Below are 16,927 nucleotides of genomic sequence, written 5' to 3' on the forward strand. Positions count from 1 at the left end.
TGATGTAGAAGTAGATGTGATGATGAAAGCAAGACATTAGAGTGATGTGAGGAAGGAATGTAGGTGGCCTCCAGACACTAGAGACGAATTCTCCTCTAGGTCCTCTAGAAGGAAACAGCTCCACTAATGCCTTGATGTTAGTCCAATGAAACTGCAGACTTCTGGCCTCCAGAATTGTAGAATAAATTTATGTTGTTTTAAGCCATGCAGTTGGTGGTAATTCATTACAGCAGCCATGGGAAACTAATATAGATCTTATCACTTTTTAATTTTTGCCAATTTGATGATTCAAAAAATTATCTGCTTATTCTTCCTTTCTTTGTTACGTCAGAAAGGTTGGTCAGCTTTTCTTACGTTTTTTTCATTAGTGTTTTTTGTGTGAATCATCTGTTCATACCCCTTCCCCTTTTTGATATTAGATATTATTGTGTATATATGTATATATACATTAGACATATGTATTTTATATATATGTAATCTCCTTACTATCTTCCCATTTCTCTCTGTCAAAAAAATAAAGTATTTGACTCTGAATCCTTTGAATGGTTGAGACCTTATTACTCATGATAGACATCCCTAAAACTAACTGCTTATCTGAATTTATGAGGCAATCTAACTGCTTGTCTGAATTTTTGAGCCCATTGCTGACCACTGCATTTCTGCAAAACTCTCAGACTAATATTTCACCTCCCTTATATCAACTATGTCCTCATGCCTCAACCAGCCTTATGCCTACAGACAGGTAAACTCACAGCTGTGATATATGGCCAGCACCACCACCACCACCCCCCGAAAAAACAAGGAATTCATTATTATTTTCTTTTTTAAAATTTATGTCCTCCCTCACTCATCTTCTGGACTTGACATCACTGCCTTGACTTTCAAAGTCTAACATTGGCTCCCAAATACGTCATGAATGCTGCTATCTTAGACTGAACTTTGACTTGGTATTTTCACTATGGACCAGGTGTATCATTTCTGTGGCTTTTGAAACAAATGTGCTGGAACCCTATGCCAAACTTACACAATACACTGTATGTTTATCTAGCTCTGAAATTATACTCCCAGTAATTATAAGCCCATACTCTTTCTTGTGGACACCCTAGTCTAGTCCTTCCTGTCCCTTGTATTCTTCTGTAATACAGGTGCTACAGCTCATATTCCTTCCAATTGAACTTCCTTCCCACACATGGGAACTGAATATATTGGACAATCATCAACAGCCATACACTTTCATACATAATCCATACATCTTACCATTTCTTTCTGGAATCTGAAACTGTGTTCTGTACTTCTAGCACTGTCCTTCCATGCATCTAAACCCTCCTACCCCTACTCCCCTACTGTTCATATCCCACTCCACCATGAAGGTCCTGGCCCCTTCCAATTGCTCCATATAACTGCAGATAACCTTTTCATGTCAAGTTTTATGTTAATATAATTTACCTACTTCTTGAGGTTGTTAAGTAATGGATATAGAATTGTGAACATCCAAGCCATGATTATTTATCAAGTTAGTTGAAACAGAAGTAAATTTATACTCGAATGTGGTCTGGAATCATATCCATAGCTCTAATTATAATTCATTTCAAGATCTGGCATATACTCCTATTTCCATTATTAATGAAATGAAATGTTATATCAAAGACAATTATATTAAACCCTCAATAAAATCTGATTGATGTCAGGTGAAAGCCTTTCTATTGAATTTTACTTAAGTGAGAAATCTATGTTTTACTCACTTTGCTCAAAATCAATCAAGTTACCAAGGACATAAAATATTCCAAGCACAAATTAATACCTCATAAGAAGGGCAGTTTATAAAGGTAATCTACATATATAATCAATAGAGAACACTCAAAGGCAGTATTTTTATAGTTTTAGAAGTATTCAAAGTAAATTTTACCTTCATCCAGAACTTCTGAAGGCCTGAAGTAAAGCTTTTATTACAAGGTAGATTAAAGAAAATGACCTAAAAGTGAGTCATTTTCTCAAATAAGTTGAAATACTATTACCTTAATTCTCAGTTCATTTCTGAGTATAGAAAGTTATTGGAATATTCAAAAAATAAGAGTAATGATATTCCACTCTGTCTTGATGGCTACATAGTAATTCCAAAATTGGCCTCATATTATTGTCTCACAAACTAAAATAAAATATACTTATAGTAGACCTGGTGCACTATATGTGTGTGCATGTGTGCACACACGCATGAGAGAGAGAGAGAGAGAAAAAGAGACATGCAACATCTCTTCCTTTAGGGAAATTCCTCTCATTCACATCATTTGTTGAGGTGAGGTTGACTTCCATCAGATAGGACTAATTAGAGTTCTCCCTGGTATTTCCCCAAAGCCTTAGGAAAAATAATTACTTTCTCCAGGGTCTCAAGCTTTGAGGGTCTTGTGAGGCCAAAGCCTCTACTGGCCATTTTACAACCTCACCGAGTCTATGAAAATAAAGCCAACACAAAGACAGAGACAGAGACAGAATTGAACCCTATTTGTAATGTTTAAGTACTTGTAATGAGGTCATACATGAAATTCTGCTATTTTTGTATACTTATTAATATCGTTAATAAATATTTTCTAGGTTAGGATGGCAGAGGAGTAGGAGGATCCTAAGTTTGTCTCATCCCTCAAACACAGTTAGATAGTTACCACATCATTCTGAACACCCAAGAAAATTAATCGGAGGTCTGAGAGAACAAAAGCTACAAATTAGAAAAGCGGCCACCTTTTGGAAGGTAGGAGGTGTAGAGAGTTGATTTGGGAGAGAAATAACTCTGGATACCACAGCGGGGAGGGAGCCCTGCTTACGGAGGCTACTGCAAAGTATAATAAGCCCAGAATGCAAAATCTTAACTGTTAGAAGTTGGCTACCTTGGCGGAGGTGCCTGGCTTAAAGGTGCTCAGGTGGCAAAATGAGGCAGAGTCCCAGGAGTGACAGCATGGTCTGAGAATCCTCTGGGTCACAAGAACAACGGGTGGCACCAACATGCTACACTGTTCATAATCATAGGAGCGGGTATGTCAGCTAAGAGCAGCGAGTCTAGATGCAGCTTTCTGCTCCATTTTGCCATGGACTTTGAACCCTTGCACAGTTGTTGGACTGCTTTCCTGGGACTGGCTTGCAAAAGTGTGGTGAGACCCTCCTCCAGAGGATCAGCATGGGTCCGCACCACAGGTGTCCCTAAATTTGAAGTTTGAAACTCAGTCACGTACCTGAAATACGAAAAGGCCAGACACAGGCAATGTGAATGCAGGTATCTGACAGAAACTAGGGGCATAAGAGGGGTGACTGACTGCTCTTCTCTGATGGCTCCCGGAAAAATGGGGGGAGCGAACTTTCAGCTGCAGGGATAGAGAGCAAGATACCACCATATTCCACCTGCCCGACAGTACTGAAAGCCTTCAGGGAGCAAAACAGCGCCACTTAGTGAAGGCCGGAGTTGCTTACAGCAAGCTCCTCCTCCCTGAGCCCTGAAGGCTCATTTCCTCTAAGGGCAAGTCCATCTGAGAATCAGTACAACAGGCCCCTGCCCCAGAAGACCAGCACAAACAATTCCCTAACAGCAAGTCTCCTGATCATAGAGTGCTGCAAAGCTTCAGCTCTAGGGGAAATAGGATCTAGCTTCCTTTTCACTTTTTTAAAATTTTTAAATTATTTTTTCACTTATTTTCTTATGTTTTCAATTCCTTTCTGATTTGTTATTATTTATTTTTTTACATACATAAGTGTATATATTCATGTTTCTTAAATTTTTTATTTCATTTTACTTTATGTTACTTTTTAAAATATTTGGATCCAGATTCTTTTAGCAAGCAGACCAAAACACACCCAGGATCTAGTTTTTTTGTGTTTTTGTTTTGTTTGTTTTGATTTTTATTTCTTCTTTTCTGGACAAAATGATGAGATGGAGAAATTCACCCCAAAGAAAGAACAAGAAGTAGAACTCACGGCCAAGGATTTAATCAATACAGATGTAAGTAAGATGTCTGAACTAGGATTTAAAACAATGATTATAAGGATACTAGCTGGGCTTAGAAAAATCATAGAGGACACTAGCAAACCCCTTACTGCAGAGATAAAAGAACTAAAATCTAGTTAGGGTAAAATTAAAAATGCTATAACCAAGATGCAAACCCAAATGGATGCCATAAAAATGAGATGGACAAAGCAGAGGAATGAATCAATCATATAGAAGATAAATTATGGAAGATAATGAAGTTAAAAGGAAGAGAGAAACAAAGACAATGGATCACAAAGGCAGACTTAGGGAACTCAGCATTTATTAAAATGGAGTAACATTCATATCATAGGAGTCCAGAAGATGAAGAGAGAGAAAAGGGGGCAGAAGGTTTATTTAAGCAAATCAGAGCTGAACACTTCTCCAATCTGGGGAAGGACACAGACATCAAAATCCAGGAAGCACAGAGAACTCCCATCAAGTTCAACAAAAGCCAACCATCACAAAGGCATATCATAGTCAATGTAACAAAATACACAGACAAGGAAAGAATCCTGAAATCAGCAAGCGAAAAAAAGTCCTTAACCTACAAGAGAAGACAGATCACATTCACAGCAGATCTGTCCACAGAAAAATGGCAGGGCAGAAGACCGGCAGGATATATTCAATGTGCTGAATGGGAAAAATATGCAGCCAAACATATTTTATCCAGCAAGGCTGTCATTCGTAAAGAAGGAGATATATAGAGTTTCCCAGACAAACAAAAACTAAAGGAGTTCGTGATCACTAAACCAGCTCTGCCAGAAATTTTAAGGGGGACTCTTTGAGTGGAGAAAAAAAGACCAAAGACAACAAAGACTAAAAAGGAAGAAAGAACATCACCAGAAACACCAACTCTACAGGTAAGACAATGGCACTAAATTCCTATCTTTCAATAAATACTCTGAATGTAAATGTTCCAATCAAAGTACATATGGTATCAGAATGGATTAAAAAAAAAAAACCAAGACCCATTTATATTCTGCCTATAAGAGACTCACTTTAGACCTAAAGACACCTGCAGATGGAAAGTGAGGGGATGGAGAACAATCTATTATGCTAAAGGACATCAAAAGAAAGCTGGGGTAGCCATACTAATATCAGACAGACTAGATTTTAAAATAAAAACTGTAATAAGCAATGAAGAAGGGCAATATATCATCATTAAGGGGTCTACCCATCAAGATCTGACAATTGTAAATATTTATGCTCCCAACATGGAAGCACCCAAATACATAAATCAATTAATAACAAACATAAAGAAAACTCATTGATAACAATACAATACTAGTAAGAGACTTTAACACCCCACTTACAGCATTGGACAGATCATCAAAGCAGAAAATCAACAGGGAAACAGTGGTTTTGAATGACAAACTGGATCAGATGGACTTAACAGATATATTCAGAACATTTCATCATAAAGCAGAATACACATTCCTTTCAAGTGCACATGGGACCTTCTCCAGAATAGATCACATACTGGGTCATATCAGCCCTCAACAAGTACAAAAAGAGCAAGATTATAGCATGCATATTTTCAGACTACAACATTATGAAACTTGAAGTCAACCACAATAAAAATTTGGAAAAACTTTAAATACATGGAGATTAAAGAACATCCTACTGAAGAATGGGGTTAACCAAGAAATTAAAGAAGAAATTTAAAAAATACATAGAAACAAATGAAAATGAAAACACATCAGTCCAGAACCTTTGGGATACAGAAAAGGCCATCCTAAGAGGGAAGTATATAGCAATACAGGCCTACCTCAAGAAGCAAGAAAAGTCCCAAACACACAACCTAAACTTACCACCTTAAGGAGCTTGACGAGGAACAGGAAATGAAGCATAAAGCAATCAGAAGAAGGGAAATAGGGGCGCCTGGGTGGCACAGCAGTTAAGCGTCTGCCTTCGGCTCAGGGCGTGATCCTGGTGATCCGGGATCGAGCCCCACATCAGGCTCTTCCGCTATGAGCCTGCTTCTTCCTCTCCCACTCCCCCTGCTTGTGTTCCCTCTCTAGCTGGCTGTCTCTATCCTGTCGAATAAATAAATAAAATCTTTAAAAAAAAAAAAAGAAGAAGGGAAATAATAAAGATGAGGGCAGAAATAAACAATATAGAAACAAGCAAACAAAACCCAGTAGAATAGATCAATGACACTAGGAGCTGATTCTTCAAAAGAATTAATAAAATTGGTAAACCCCTGGCTTAGCCAGACTTACCAAAAAGAAAAGAAAAAAAGAGAGAAATAAATAAAAACATGAATGAAAGGGGAGAGATCACAACCAACACCACAGAAATACAAACAATTATAACAAAATATTATGAAAAATTATATGCCAAAAATTGGGCAATCTGGAAGAAATGGAAAAATTCCTAGAAACTTACAAACAACCAAAATGAAACAGGAAGAAATAGAAAATTTGAACAGACACATAACCAGCAAAGAAATTGAATCAGTAATCAAAATTCTCCCAACAAACAAAAAAATCCAGGGCCAGATGAATTCCCAGGAGAATTCTACCAAACATTTAAAGAAGAGTTAATACCTATTCTCAAATTGTTCCAAAAAAAAATACAAATGGAAGGAAAACTTCCAAACTCATTCTATGAAGCCAACATATCCTTGATTTCAAAACCAGACAAACACCCCACTAAAAAGAATTATAGGCCAATATCCCTGATGAACATGGATGTAAAAATTCTCAACAAGCTGCTAGCAAATCAAATTCAACAGTACATTAAAAGAATTATTCATCATGATCAAGTGGGATTCATTCCTGGGCTGCCAGGTTGGTTAAATATTTACAAATCAATCAGCAAGATACACCACATTAACAAAAGAAAGGATAAGAAAGGATAAGATTTTCTCAATAGATGCAGGAAAAGGATTTGACAAAATACAGCATCCTTTCTTGATAAAAATCCTCAACAAATTAGGAATTGACGGAACATACCTCAACATCATAAAGGCCATAGACAAAAGACCACAGCTAATATCATCCTCAATGAGGAAAAACTGAGAGCCTTTCCCCTACAGTCAAGAACAAGACAAAGATGTCCAATCTCATCATTACTATTTAGCATAATAGTGGAAGTCTTAGCCTCAACAATCAGACAACAAAAAGAAATAAAAGGCACCCAAATTGCAAGGAAGAAGTCAAACTTTCATTATTTGCAGATTACATAATACTCTATGTAGAAAACATGAAAAAAATTGCTAGAACTGATACATGAATTCAACAAAGTTGCAGGATATAAAATCAATATGAGGAAATCTGTTGCATTTCTATACATCAGTAATGAAGCAGAAAAAGAAATCAAGAATTCCATCCCATTTGCAATTGCATCAAAAACAAGATACTTAGGAATAAACCTAACCGAAGAGGTAAAAGATCAGTATTCTGGAAATAATAGAGCACTTACAAAAGAAATTGAAGATGACACAAAGAAATGTAAAAGCATTCCATGCTCATTGATTGGAAGAACACACATTGCTAAAATGTCTATACTACCCAGAAAAATCTACACATTTAATGCAATCCCTATCAAAATACCACCAGCATTTTTCACAGAGCTAGAACAAACAATCCTAAAATTTGATGGAACCACAAAAGACCCCAAATAGCAAGAGAAATTCTGAAAAAGAAAAACAAAACTGGAGGCATCAGGATTCCCGATTTCAAGGTACATTACAAAGCTGTAATCATCAAGACAATATAGTACTAGCATAAAAACAAACACATAGATCAATGGAAGAGAATAAAGAACCCAGAAATAGACCCATAACTATATGGTCAACCAATCTTCAACAAAGCAGGAAAGAATATCCAATGGAAAAAAAGACAGTATCTTCCAGAAATAGTATTGGGAACACTGGACAGCAACATGCAGAAGAACAAAATTGGACCACTTTCTCACACCATACACAAAAATAAACTCAAAGTAGATAAAAAATCTAAATGTGAGATAGGAAACCATCAAAACACTAGAGGAGAACATAGGCAGTGACCTCTTTGATCTCGGCCATAGCAACTTCTTACTAGACACATCTCCTGAAGCAAGAGAAACAAAAGCAAAAATGAACTATTGGGATTTCATCAAGATAAAAATCTTCTGCACAGCAAAGGAAACAATCAACAAAACTAAAAAAATATCTGATAGAATGGGAGAAGATATTTGCACATGACATATCTGATAAAGGGTTAGTATCCAAAATCTATAAAGAACCTATCAAACTCAATAGCCAAGGAACAAATAACACAATTAAGAAATGGGCAGAAGACAAGAATAGACATTTTTCTAAAGAAGACATCCAGATGGCTAACAGACACATGAAAAAATGCTCAACATCACTCATCAGGGAAATACAAATCAAAACTACAATGAGATATCACCTCATACCTATCAAAATGGCTAAAATTAACAACTCAGGAAACATTAGATATTGGTGAGGATGCAGAGAAAGGGGAACCCTCTTGCACTGTTTGTTGGAATGCAAACTGGTGCAGCCACTCTGGAAAACAGTATGGAACTTCCTGAAGATGTTAAAAATAGAACCACCCTTCAACCCACCAATTGCACTACTAGGTACTTACCCAAAGGATACAAAAATACAGATTAGAAGAGGTACATGCACCCTGATGTTTATAGCAGCATTATGAACAATAGCCAGATAATGGAGAGAGCCCAAATGTCCATCAACTGATGAATGGATAGAGAAAAGGGGGTAAATATATATATATAATGGAATATTACTCAGCCATCAAAAAGAATGAAATTTTGCCATTTACAATGATGTGAATGGAGCTAGAATATAAGCAAAATAAGTCAATCAAAGAAAGAGAAATACCACATGATTTGACTTATAATGTGGGATTTAAGAAACAAAACAGATGAACATATGGGAAAGGGGAAAAAAGAAAGGGAAACGAACTGTAAGAGCCTGTTATGATAGAGAACACAATGAGGGTTGACGGAAGGAGGTCGGTGGGGGATGGGTTAAATGGGTGATGGGTATTAAGAAGGGCACTCGTGATGAGCACTGGGTGTTATATGTAAGTGATGAGTCACTGAATTTTATTCCTGAAACCAATATTGCACTGTATATTAACTAACTAAAATTTAAATATAAACAAACAAATTCTTTCTAAAAAAGTAGATTGCAGCTAATAAAGTCCTAATTCTTTATTATGCTCATGTTATTGTTCTCAGCATTTCTACTGACATCAAAATAGCATTTCAGACCATAGCCCTACTAGAAAATGATCATCACCTGTCTCTGGGTTTTCAATAATTGCTCTTTCTTTTACTTCAAACTTTTACATAAATTTGAGTTTGCAGATGTCACCCTGTTGTCCTAAAAGATTATCCAGAAAGTTTATTTGAGTCGACAGTGGTAAAAATATTCATTATTTAAAGCTCTTTATGTAATTTACATTTGCAGCTAGGGTTAGTATTTATCTTGATGTTAGATCTTTCCTTTTTGAAGGGAAGGAAGGAATCAATCTCATATCTTTTGTCTGATCAACAATATTTATTACCATTTCCAAAAATCTATTTTCTATTACTAAGACTGTACAACCAAAACAAGAAAACAAATATTACTACAGATGAAAAAACAACTTTGGTTCCTTCATTTTCCAGGAATGGTCTACATTCATGGGGATAATACATTGCTTTATCAGAACTTAATGCATCTCTCAGATTTTCTCTTTCACATTCAAGGAGTTTTTAATAGAATTTTAAATATAATCTGCCATCATAAGGCCATAGATATTTTTTTTTACTTACATGGCTGAAAAAGAGGATAGTACATATATATTTGTCCCAAAGATTAAAACTCAACTGTTTACTAGTATGTGGCTCTCAGATTTTAAAACTGTTGAATTATTCAGCTCTAAATTCAAATTCTGGCGTTTGGAGTTATACTTTAAATAGCAATATTAAGATATTTTGTCCTGACATTTAAAATATGACCAATTTAAATATTTGGGATGAAAATGACTAAGTCGTTTACAAAAGCTGAGATTATTTCTGTGACAGAAAAATAGTCACTTTAATTTTTTTAATTTTTTTTTAAGATTTTATTTATTTATTGGACAGAGAGAGAGACAGCAAGAGAGAGAACACCAGCAGGGGGAGTGGGAAAGGGAGAAACTGAGCTACACCAATAGCCCTTGTTTTCTTCACCAATACACACCCTCGCCTTAAAAAAATGCCAATTTCACTTCAGAATATCTTTGATGATACAGTAAAATAGTTTTATTAAATACTGAGAATTTGGGGAAACTTGATCAATTACTGTATGGCTCTCCAATAATGACTTTTCTGATGAGCTTAGTGAAGCTTAAATCACAAATGTTATTTTTAAATGTTGTATGATGGGGTGCCTGGGTGGCTCAATTGGTTAAGTGTCTGCCTTCAGCTCAGCTCATGATCCTAGCATCCTGGGATCGAGCCCTGTCTCCAGCTCCCTGCTCACTGGGGAATCTGCTTCTCCCTCTGCCTCTGCCCCTTCCCCCACTCATGCTTGCTCGCTCGCTCTCTCTCTCAAATAAATACATAAAATCTTTCAAAAAAATAAATGTATGATGAAATATGTCACCATTTGGAAGATCTGCATAATTCAGTGAACCATTATTTTCCAAATGGCCAATAGACGATGTTACAAAATCATGCATGGGTAAACATATCCATTCAGAATACAACATAGGCCATGGATTCTACTGAAAGAGAATGAAAAGCTCATTAATACAGTTTACATTCTATATTGCAACTAACCTTTAAGAACCTACCACTTGTTGAATTTTGGTGTAATATCAAAAAAATCCATAATTATGTGAAAAAGCTATAAAAATATAACCAGTTCTATTTTAATGCTAGTTTTAAAATCTGAATTTATTCCAATAATAACCACTAGATGAATGCAGAAAACTGCACATAGCTAAGCGAGTTGTGTAGGAATACATAAAACACACCAGAACACACATCTCACAAGGACACCAAGACACATCTGACACCCAATGTTAACAATGTTCCATTCAATTTCACATCACCCTCCTGCCACCACTACACAAAAGCTCAGAAGGTGCAACCCTTCCAAATGCCAAGGACACATGGCCCCCTCTTTACCCTCTTCTCCCCTTTTTATTTTCCCCCCTTCCTTAGCCCATTTTGTATTTCTATCTGTGTTCTGTGTTCCTTTTTCTGCCTTTTTCTCCCTTTTCTTTTTCTTTTTTTCTCTTTTCAATATTTGAAAAATATTTTATTCTCCTGTATTAGAGGAACAGAGGTTCTTGCTATTTTGCTATTTCTTTTTAAAATTTACCAGCTTTCTCAAGAAGTTAAAAATAGAGCTACCCAGCAATTGCACTACTAGGCATTTACCCCAAAGATACACATGTAGTGAAAAGAAGGAGCACATGCACCCCAATGTTCATAGCAGCAATATCCACAACACCCAAACTGTGGAAGGAGCTGAGATGTCCTTAAACAGATGAATGGATAAAGAAGATGTGATTCATATATACAATGGAATATTACTCAGCCATCAGAAAGGATAAATACCTACCATTTACATTGACATGGATGTAACTGTAAAGAATTGTGCTAAGTGAAATAAGTCAGAGAAAGACTATCATATAGCTTCATTCATATGTGGAATATAAGAAATAGTGCAGAGTACAATAGTGGAAGAGAGGGAAAACTGAATGGGAAGAAATCAGAGAGGGAGACAAACCATGAGAGACTCTTGACTCCAAGAAACAAAATGAGGGTTGTGGAAAGGGAGATAGGTGAGGGAATGGGGTAACTGGGTGATGGGCATTAAGGAGGGCATGTGATGTGATGAACACTGGGTGTTATATGCAACTAATGAATCATTGAACATTGTATCAAAAACTAATGTTGTACTATCTGTTGGTTAATTGAATTTAAATAAATAAATACATAAAATTTTCCAACTTTATTGAGGTACAACTGACAAAGTTGTGAGGTATTTAAAGTGTATAACAAAATGATTTGATCTGTGTGTACATTGTAAAAAATTCCCTCATCAAGTTAACTAACAAAACCATCACCTTACATAGTTACCTTGTAAATGCATCCACCCTTGATGCTTGTTGAAGGCCACAGGGTAGAATGAGCAACATGATCCACATCTGGGATGTCTTTCTAGAATAAACTGTCAGCTCGACTCTGCCCATCTAAGAAAGTATCACTGAAGTTATGTTGCAGGAAAACCAGTCTCAGGAATACAGAAATTAGCTTCCATGTGGAATTACTTTCTCTAAGAGTTTTCATTTTCCTTCCACATTATTCTAATTCTGTAAATTCTATTCTCAGGCAAAGCATGGGTAACTCATATATCAAATATTTTATCTGTTTCATTTAAAGGAATACGATCATCTTCTGTGTAGTTTACTGTCAACTTTCTTACTCTATTTTATTCCACATTTTGTTTTAGAAAAATTAGATAGCAGTAATGAAATTTATAGAAAGAAAAAGAAATATGGGTACACACAAAATGACCAACTAGATAATACTAGGTAAACACAGGCAAATTCAATGAAGCAGGATTTTTTGTAATCCTTTATCAAAGGTCCTTGCTGGCTTATTTTGGAGTTGCTGGCAGTCCTCTACTCACATTCACCTCCCATTTCTATTTTTTGGTGGAGAATTCCCTTCTTCCTTACCCTGAATATGGTAGTATAATCATCTACCAGTGTATCACTTTCATCTTGAAAAACTGGATAAGTTATTGAGATATCTACTAGTTATTGTTTCTGAGGGGGAAATATTAAGATAGTTTCCCTTTTCCTAAATTCAGAGAACAATAAATTTAAAAAATAAGCAATACTTTTGAGACAAGGGCAAAAATCATAGCAAATGGTAAATGAAAACTTGTGAAACCAACTTTGAGCTTCCATATTTTTTTTCAAATAAGAAACAGGAGTAGTGTATGAGAAGGCCAAGAAAGTTGAAAAATCATATCTCTATTTGCACATTAAGAATGAATTTCTAAAAAGGACCAACTGACCTCCCAATATTTGGGAAGCTTGATGGAGAAGGAATGTAGACTCACATGGCACACATCTAAATTTTTAAGGTTATAAATTAAGCCAACAAATTCTTAAATAAATATGTCCTCCTATCTTTACAGAAAATCAGGATATGACAAGGATTGGGGTTGTTTTCATGTTCTGGGAATTATTTAGTTTTAACAACTGTAGAGAAGCTATGACTATTATGAATCTGGATCTTTTCTTTTTTCTTACTTTGCCCAGCGTTGCTTATTTTTTTAATTTATTGGTCTCTGAATTTAGGATATTAGGAAGGAAACATGTCCTCCTATCTTTACAGTTCTTGGACTTCTCAAAATGTCACCCAGGAATGTGACAGTGTAGAGAAAGCGAGCCCCACATCAACACCCACCTAAGCTCCTGTTCCTGGCACCCCTCCCCCTACTTCTTTGCACCTCGCTTTGTCCCTCACCATAGGATTCTCATGCCACAGGTATTTCTATCCCAACTTACACATCCAAGTTCTATCTACATTCCTCATTCAGCAGCTAACCACTCCTTAGCCACCCTTTGGACCAAAGGGATATACTCACCATTGATGCTGTTTCCTCTTTAGACCAGAGTCTCATTAATCTTTCCAGAGGCCAAATTTAGAGGAAAAGATTCACATAAACTCTACAAGTAAGTTCAACATTGGGAATGGAATTCTGGGCTCCCAGATACTCAGAAAATGGTCAAATGGGGAGATGGTGCAAGAATTGCAAAGGCATGTCCCACTAGCCCCATAGACTCTTTGACCCATTAAGAATATCACAGCCAATGGAAAACCAGAGTAGGGCAAACTCTTGAGTGTAAGGATGATATTGTAAATTCACATGGTTTACTGATTTTCCAGAGCAAAAATTACATGAGTAATATCCTTACACGTTTTCTGGGTCCTTTTTATGCCATTGTATATTCTACCTACCAATTAAATGGTCAATGGGGGAGTCTAAGGCAAGGAAATTTGAATTTAAAAGGTCAGGGATATTGGATGCAGAGAAAAAGATGTGAAATCGCGGGAAATATCAATTTAATAAGGCACAGAAACCACCATTTTCTAATGATGTAATTTGTCACAGAAGAACTTGGGACCGTGATCACCGTGAAGCTACCCTCCAGGTCTGCATGCCTGTTCAGAAGCATGCACTGTGCTTGTTCAAATCTGCTTTACTTTGGATGCAATCTGTACATTGGAGAAAGTAACCATTTTTGTTGGTTCCAAATGAGTACTCAGCACTAGGCATCCAGACTCATTCAAAGGAATAAGCATTTGTTGATCTGAACGGTGGTACTAGACAACAAGCTTCAAAGTTGGAAAGAGAATAACCCATGTAGGAAAGCCTGAGATAAACTGGACATGTAAAACTCTGACCCTTCTCACTGTAGGCAGAAGAGAAAGGGAATTTCACAGGATTTCCCTGATATAGACAACTGCATCATGGTTCTCATGTCCACGAATTGTGGGTGTTCTGCACAGAAGTGGCACCAAATCTTCTTGTAAGTTAAAGAAAGGTGCCTCTAACGTTTTGTGCTTCCCTTTGTCATGACCCTGTGCCTTCCTCCATTTTTGGCCCTCAGCTTACTGGGGCTCCCACTACAATTGCGTCTGTTCATATCCACAGCAGTCTAAATCATCACCAGTATCTCAAGGACAGATCTGGGGGAAGTCTTGGTGAAGCAAACACTGCTCATTTCTGAAATCACCAGATATAAGAATACAAAGGACCTGAGTAGTCACTTACTCAAAACCCTCATTTTATAAATGGACAAGTGACATATGTTTGATCACATAGCTTGAGACTAGAATCCAGGATAGGGGAAAGGAAAAGGAACAGAAATAGCTAATTGATAGTTATTAGTTTTGGATGAGTATGTGCAATGTGTCAGACATTTGACTCAATTCACAGCTTTTAACCCTCACATCAATCATGTAAGATGAGTATTTATTAATCTCGTTCAGATAAGAGAACAGAGGCTCAAAAGTAAGCAACTTTTCTAAGATCACAGTGCAAGCAAGTGGAAGAGTCAGGATTCAAAGTCTCAATTCTTTTCATTCCATCAAGCTGCCTCTCATATCGATACACCTTTATGTTCCCTACAGTACATAAGGTAAACATGCTGTGCATTCACCAAGTGTTTATTTAAAAATAGCCTTAGACAAAGCAGAATAACAGAGTGGACAACTTGGAACTCCTTTTCTTTCTATTGTTGACACCATGATAAAGATGGCAATAAACTGAGTTGCTTTATTCAGTTCATAATAATGTGAATAACAACTTAGTGTGCCTTATAGTCACACAACATTTTTATGATCCTGAACTCAACTGCCTATAAGGTTATTGCCATTATTATCATTTCCATTTTTAAAACAATAAAACTGAAAAAGAAATAATGGACCTGAGACACAACAAAACTTTGAGAAACATCCTCCAAAGTCACAAAGGTTAAGCAGGAAACAAAATAGGAACTGAAAAATGAATTTCTGCCCATTCCCCTACACTCCTCCCATCTGGCAAATACCAGTTTGTTTTCTGTATTTATAAGTCCATTTCCGGAGGGGGGGTATTGTTATTTTTTATTTTGTTTTTTAGATTCCACATATAAGTGAAATCATTTGTCTTTTTCTGTGACTTATTTCACTTAGCACAATACCCTCTAAGTCCAACCATGTCTCAAATGACACAATTTCATTCACTTATTCCTGAGTAATATTCCATTGTATATATATACTACATCTCCCATATCCATTCATCTACCAATAGATACTTAGGTTGCTTCCCTATTTTGACCATTGTAAATAATGTTGAAATAAACATAGTGATGCATATATCTTTTAGATTCAGTGTTTTGTTTACTTTGGGTAGATACCAAGAAGTGAAATTGCTGGGTTATATAGTAGTTCTGTTTTTCATTCTTTGAGGAAGCTCCATACTGTTTTCCATAGTGGTTGCTTCAATTTATATTCCCACAAGCAGTGCACAAGGAATCCCTTTTCTCCACAACCTCCTGACACTTGTTTTTCTTGTCTTTTTTTCCCCCTTTTTCTTTTCTTTTCCCAAGTTTTTATTTAAATTCCATTAGTTAACATACACTGTAATATTAGTTTCAGGTGTAGAATTTAGTGATTTATCGATTATACAACACCTCATCACAAGTGCTCTCCTTAATACCCATCACCCATTTAACCCAGCCCCCAGCCCAGCTCCCCTTCAGTAATCCTCAGTTTGTTCTCTATAATTAAGAGTCTGCTTTCTGGTTTGTCTCTTTCCTCCCCTTTCCCCACTTCATGTTCATCTGTTTTGTTTCTTAAATTCCACATATGAGTGAAATCAAATGGTATTTGTCTTACCCTGACTTACTTCGCTTGGCATAATACTCTCTAGGTTCATCCACATCATTGCAAATGGTAAGATTTCATTATTTTTGTTGGCTGAGTAATATTTCATTGTGTATAAATACCACCTCCTCTTTATCCATTCATCAGTCGATGACATTTGGGCTCTTTCCCTAATTTGGCTATACTTGATAATGCTGCTATAAACATCAGGGTGCATGTATCCCTTCCAATCACTATTTTTGTATCCTTTGGGTAAATTCCTAGTAGTGCAACTGCGGGATTGTAAGGAAGTTCTATTTTTAACTTTTTGAGGAAACTCCATACTGTTTTCCAGGATGGCCGCACAAGTTTGCATCCCCACCAATAGTGCACGAGGGTTCCCCTTTCTCCGCATCCTCACCAATACCTGTTATTTCCTATGTTGTTTTTTTGGCCATTCTGACAAGTGTGAGGTGATATCTCATTGTAGTTTTGATTCATATTTCTCTGATGATGAGTGATGTTGAGCATTTTTTC

This window comes from Ursus maritimus, unplaced genomic scaffold (assembly GCF_017311325.1).
Source record: "Ursus maritimus isolate PB19 unplaced genomic scaffold, ASM1731132v1 scaffold_9, whole genome shotgun sequence".
NCBI lineage: Eukaryota > Metazoa > Chordata > Mammalia > Carnivora > Ursidae > Ursus > Ursus maritimus.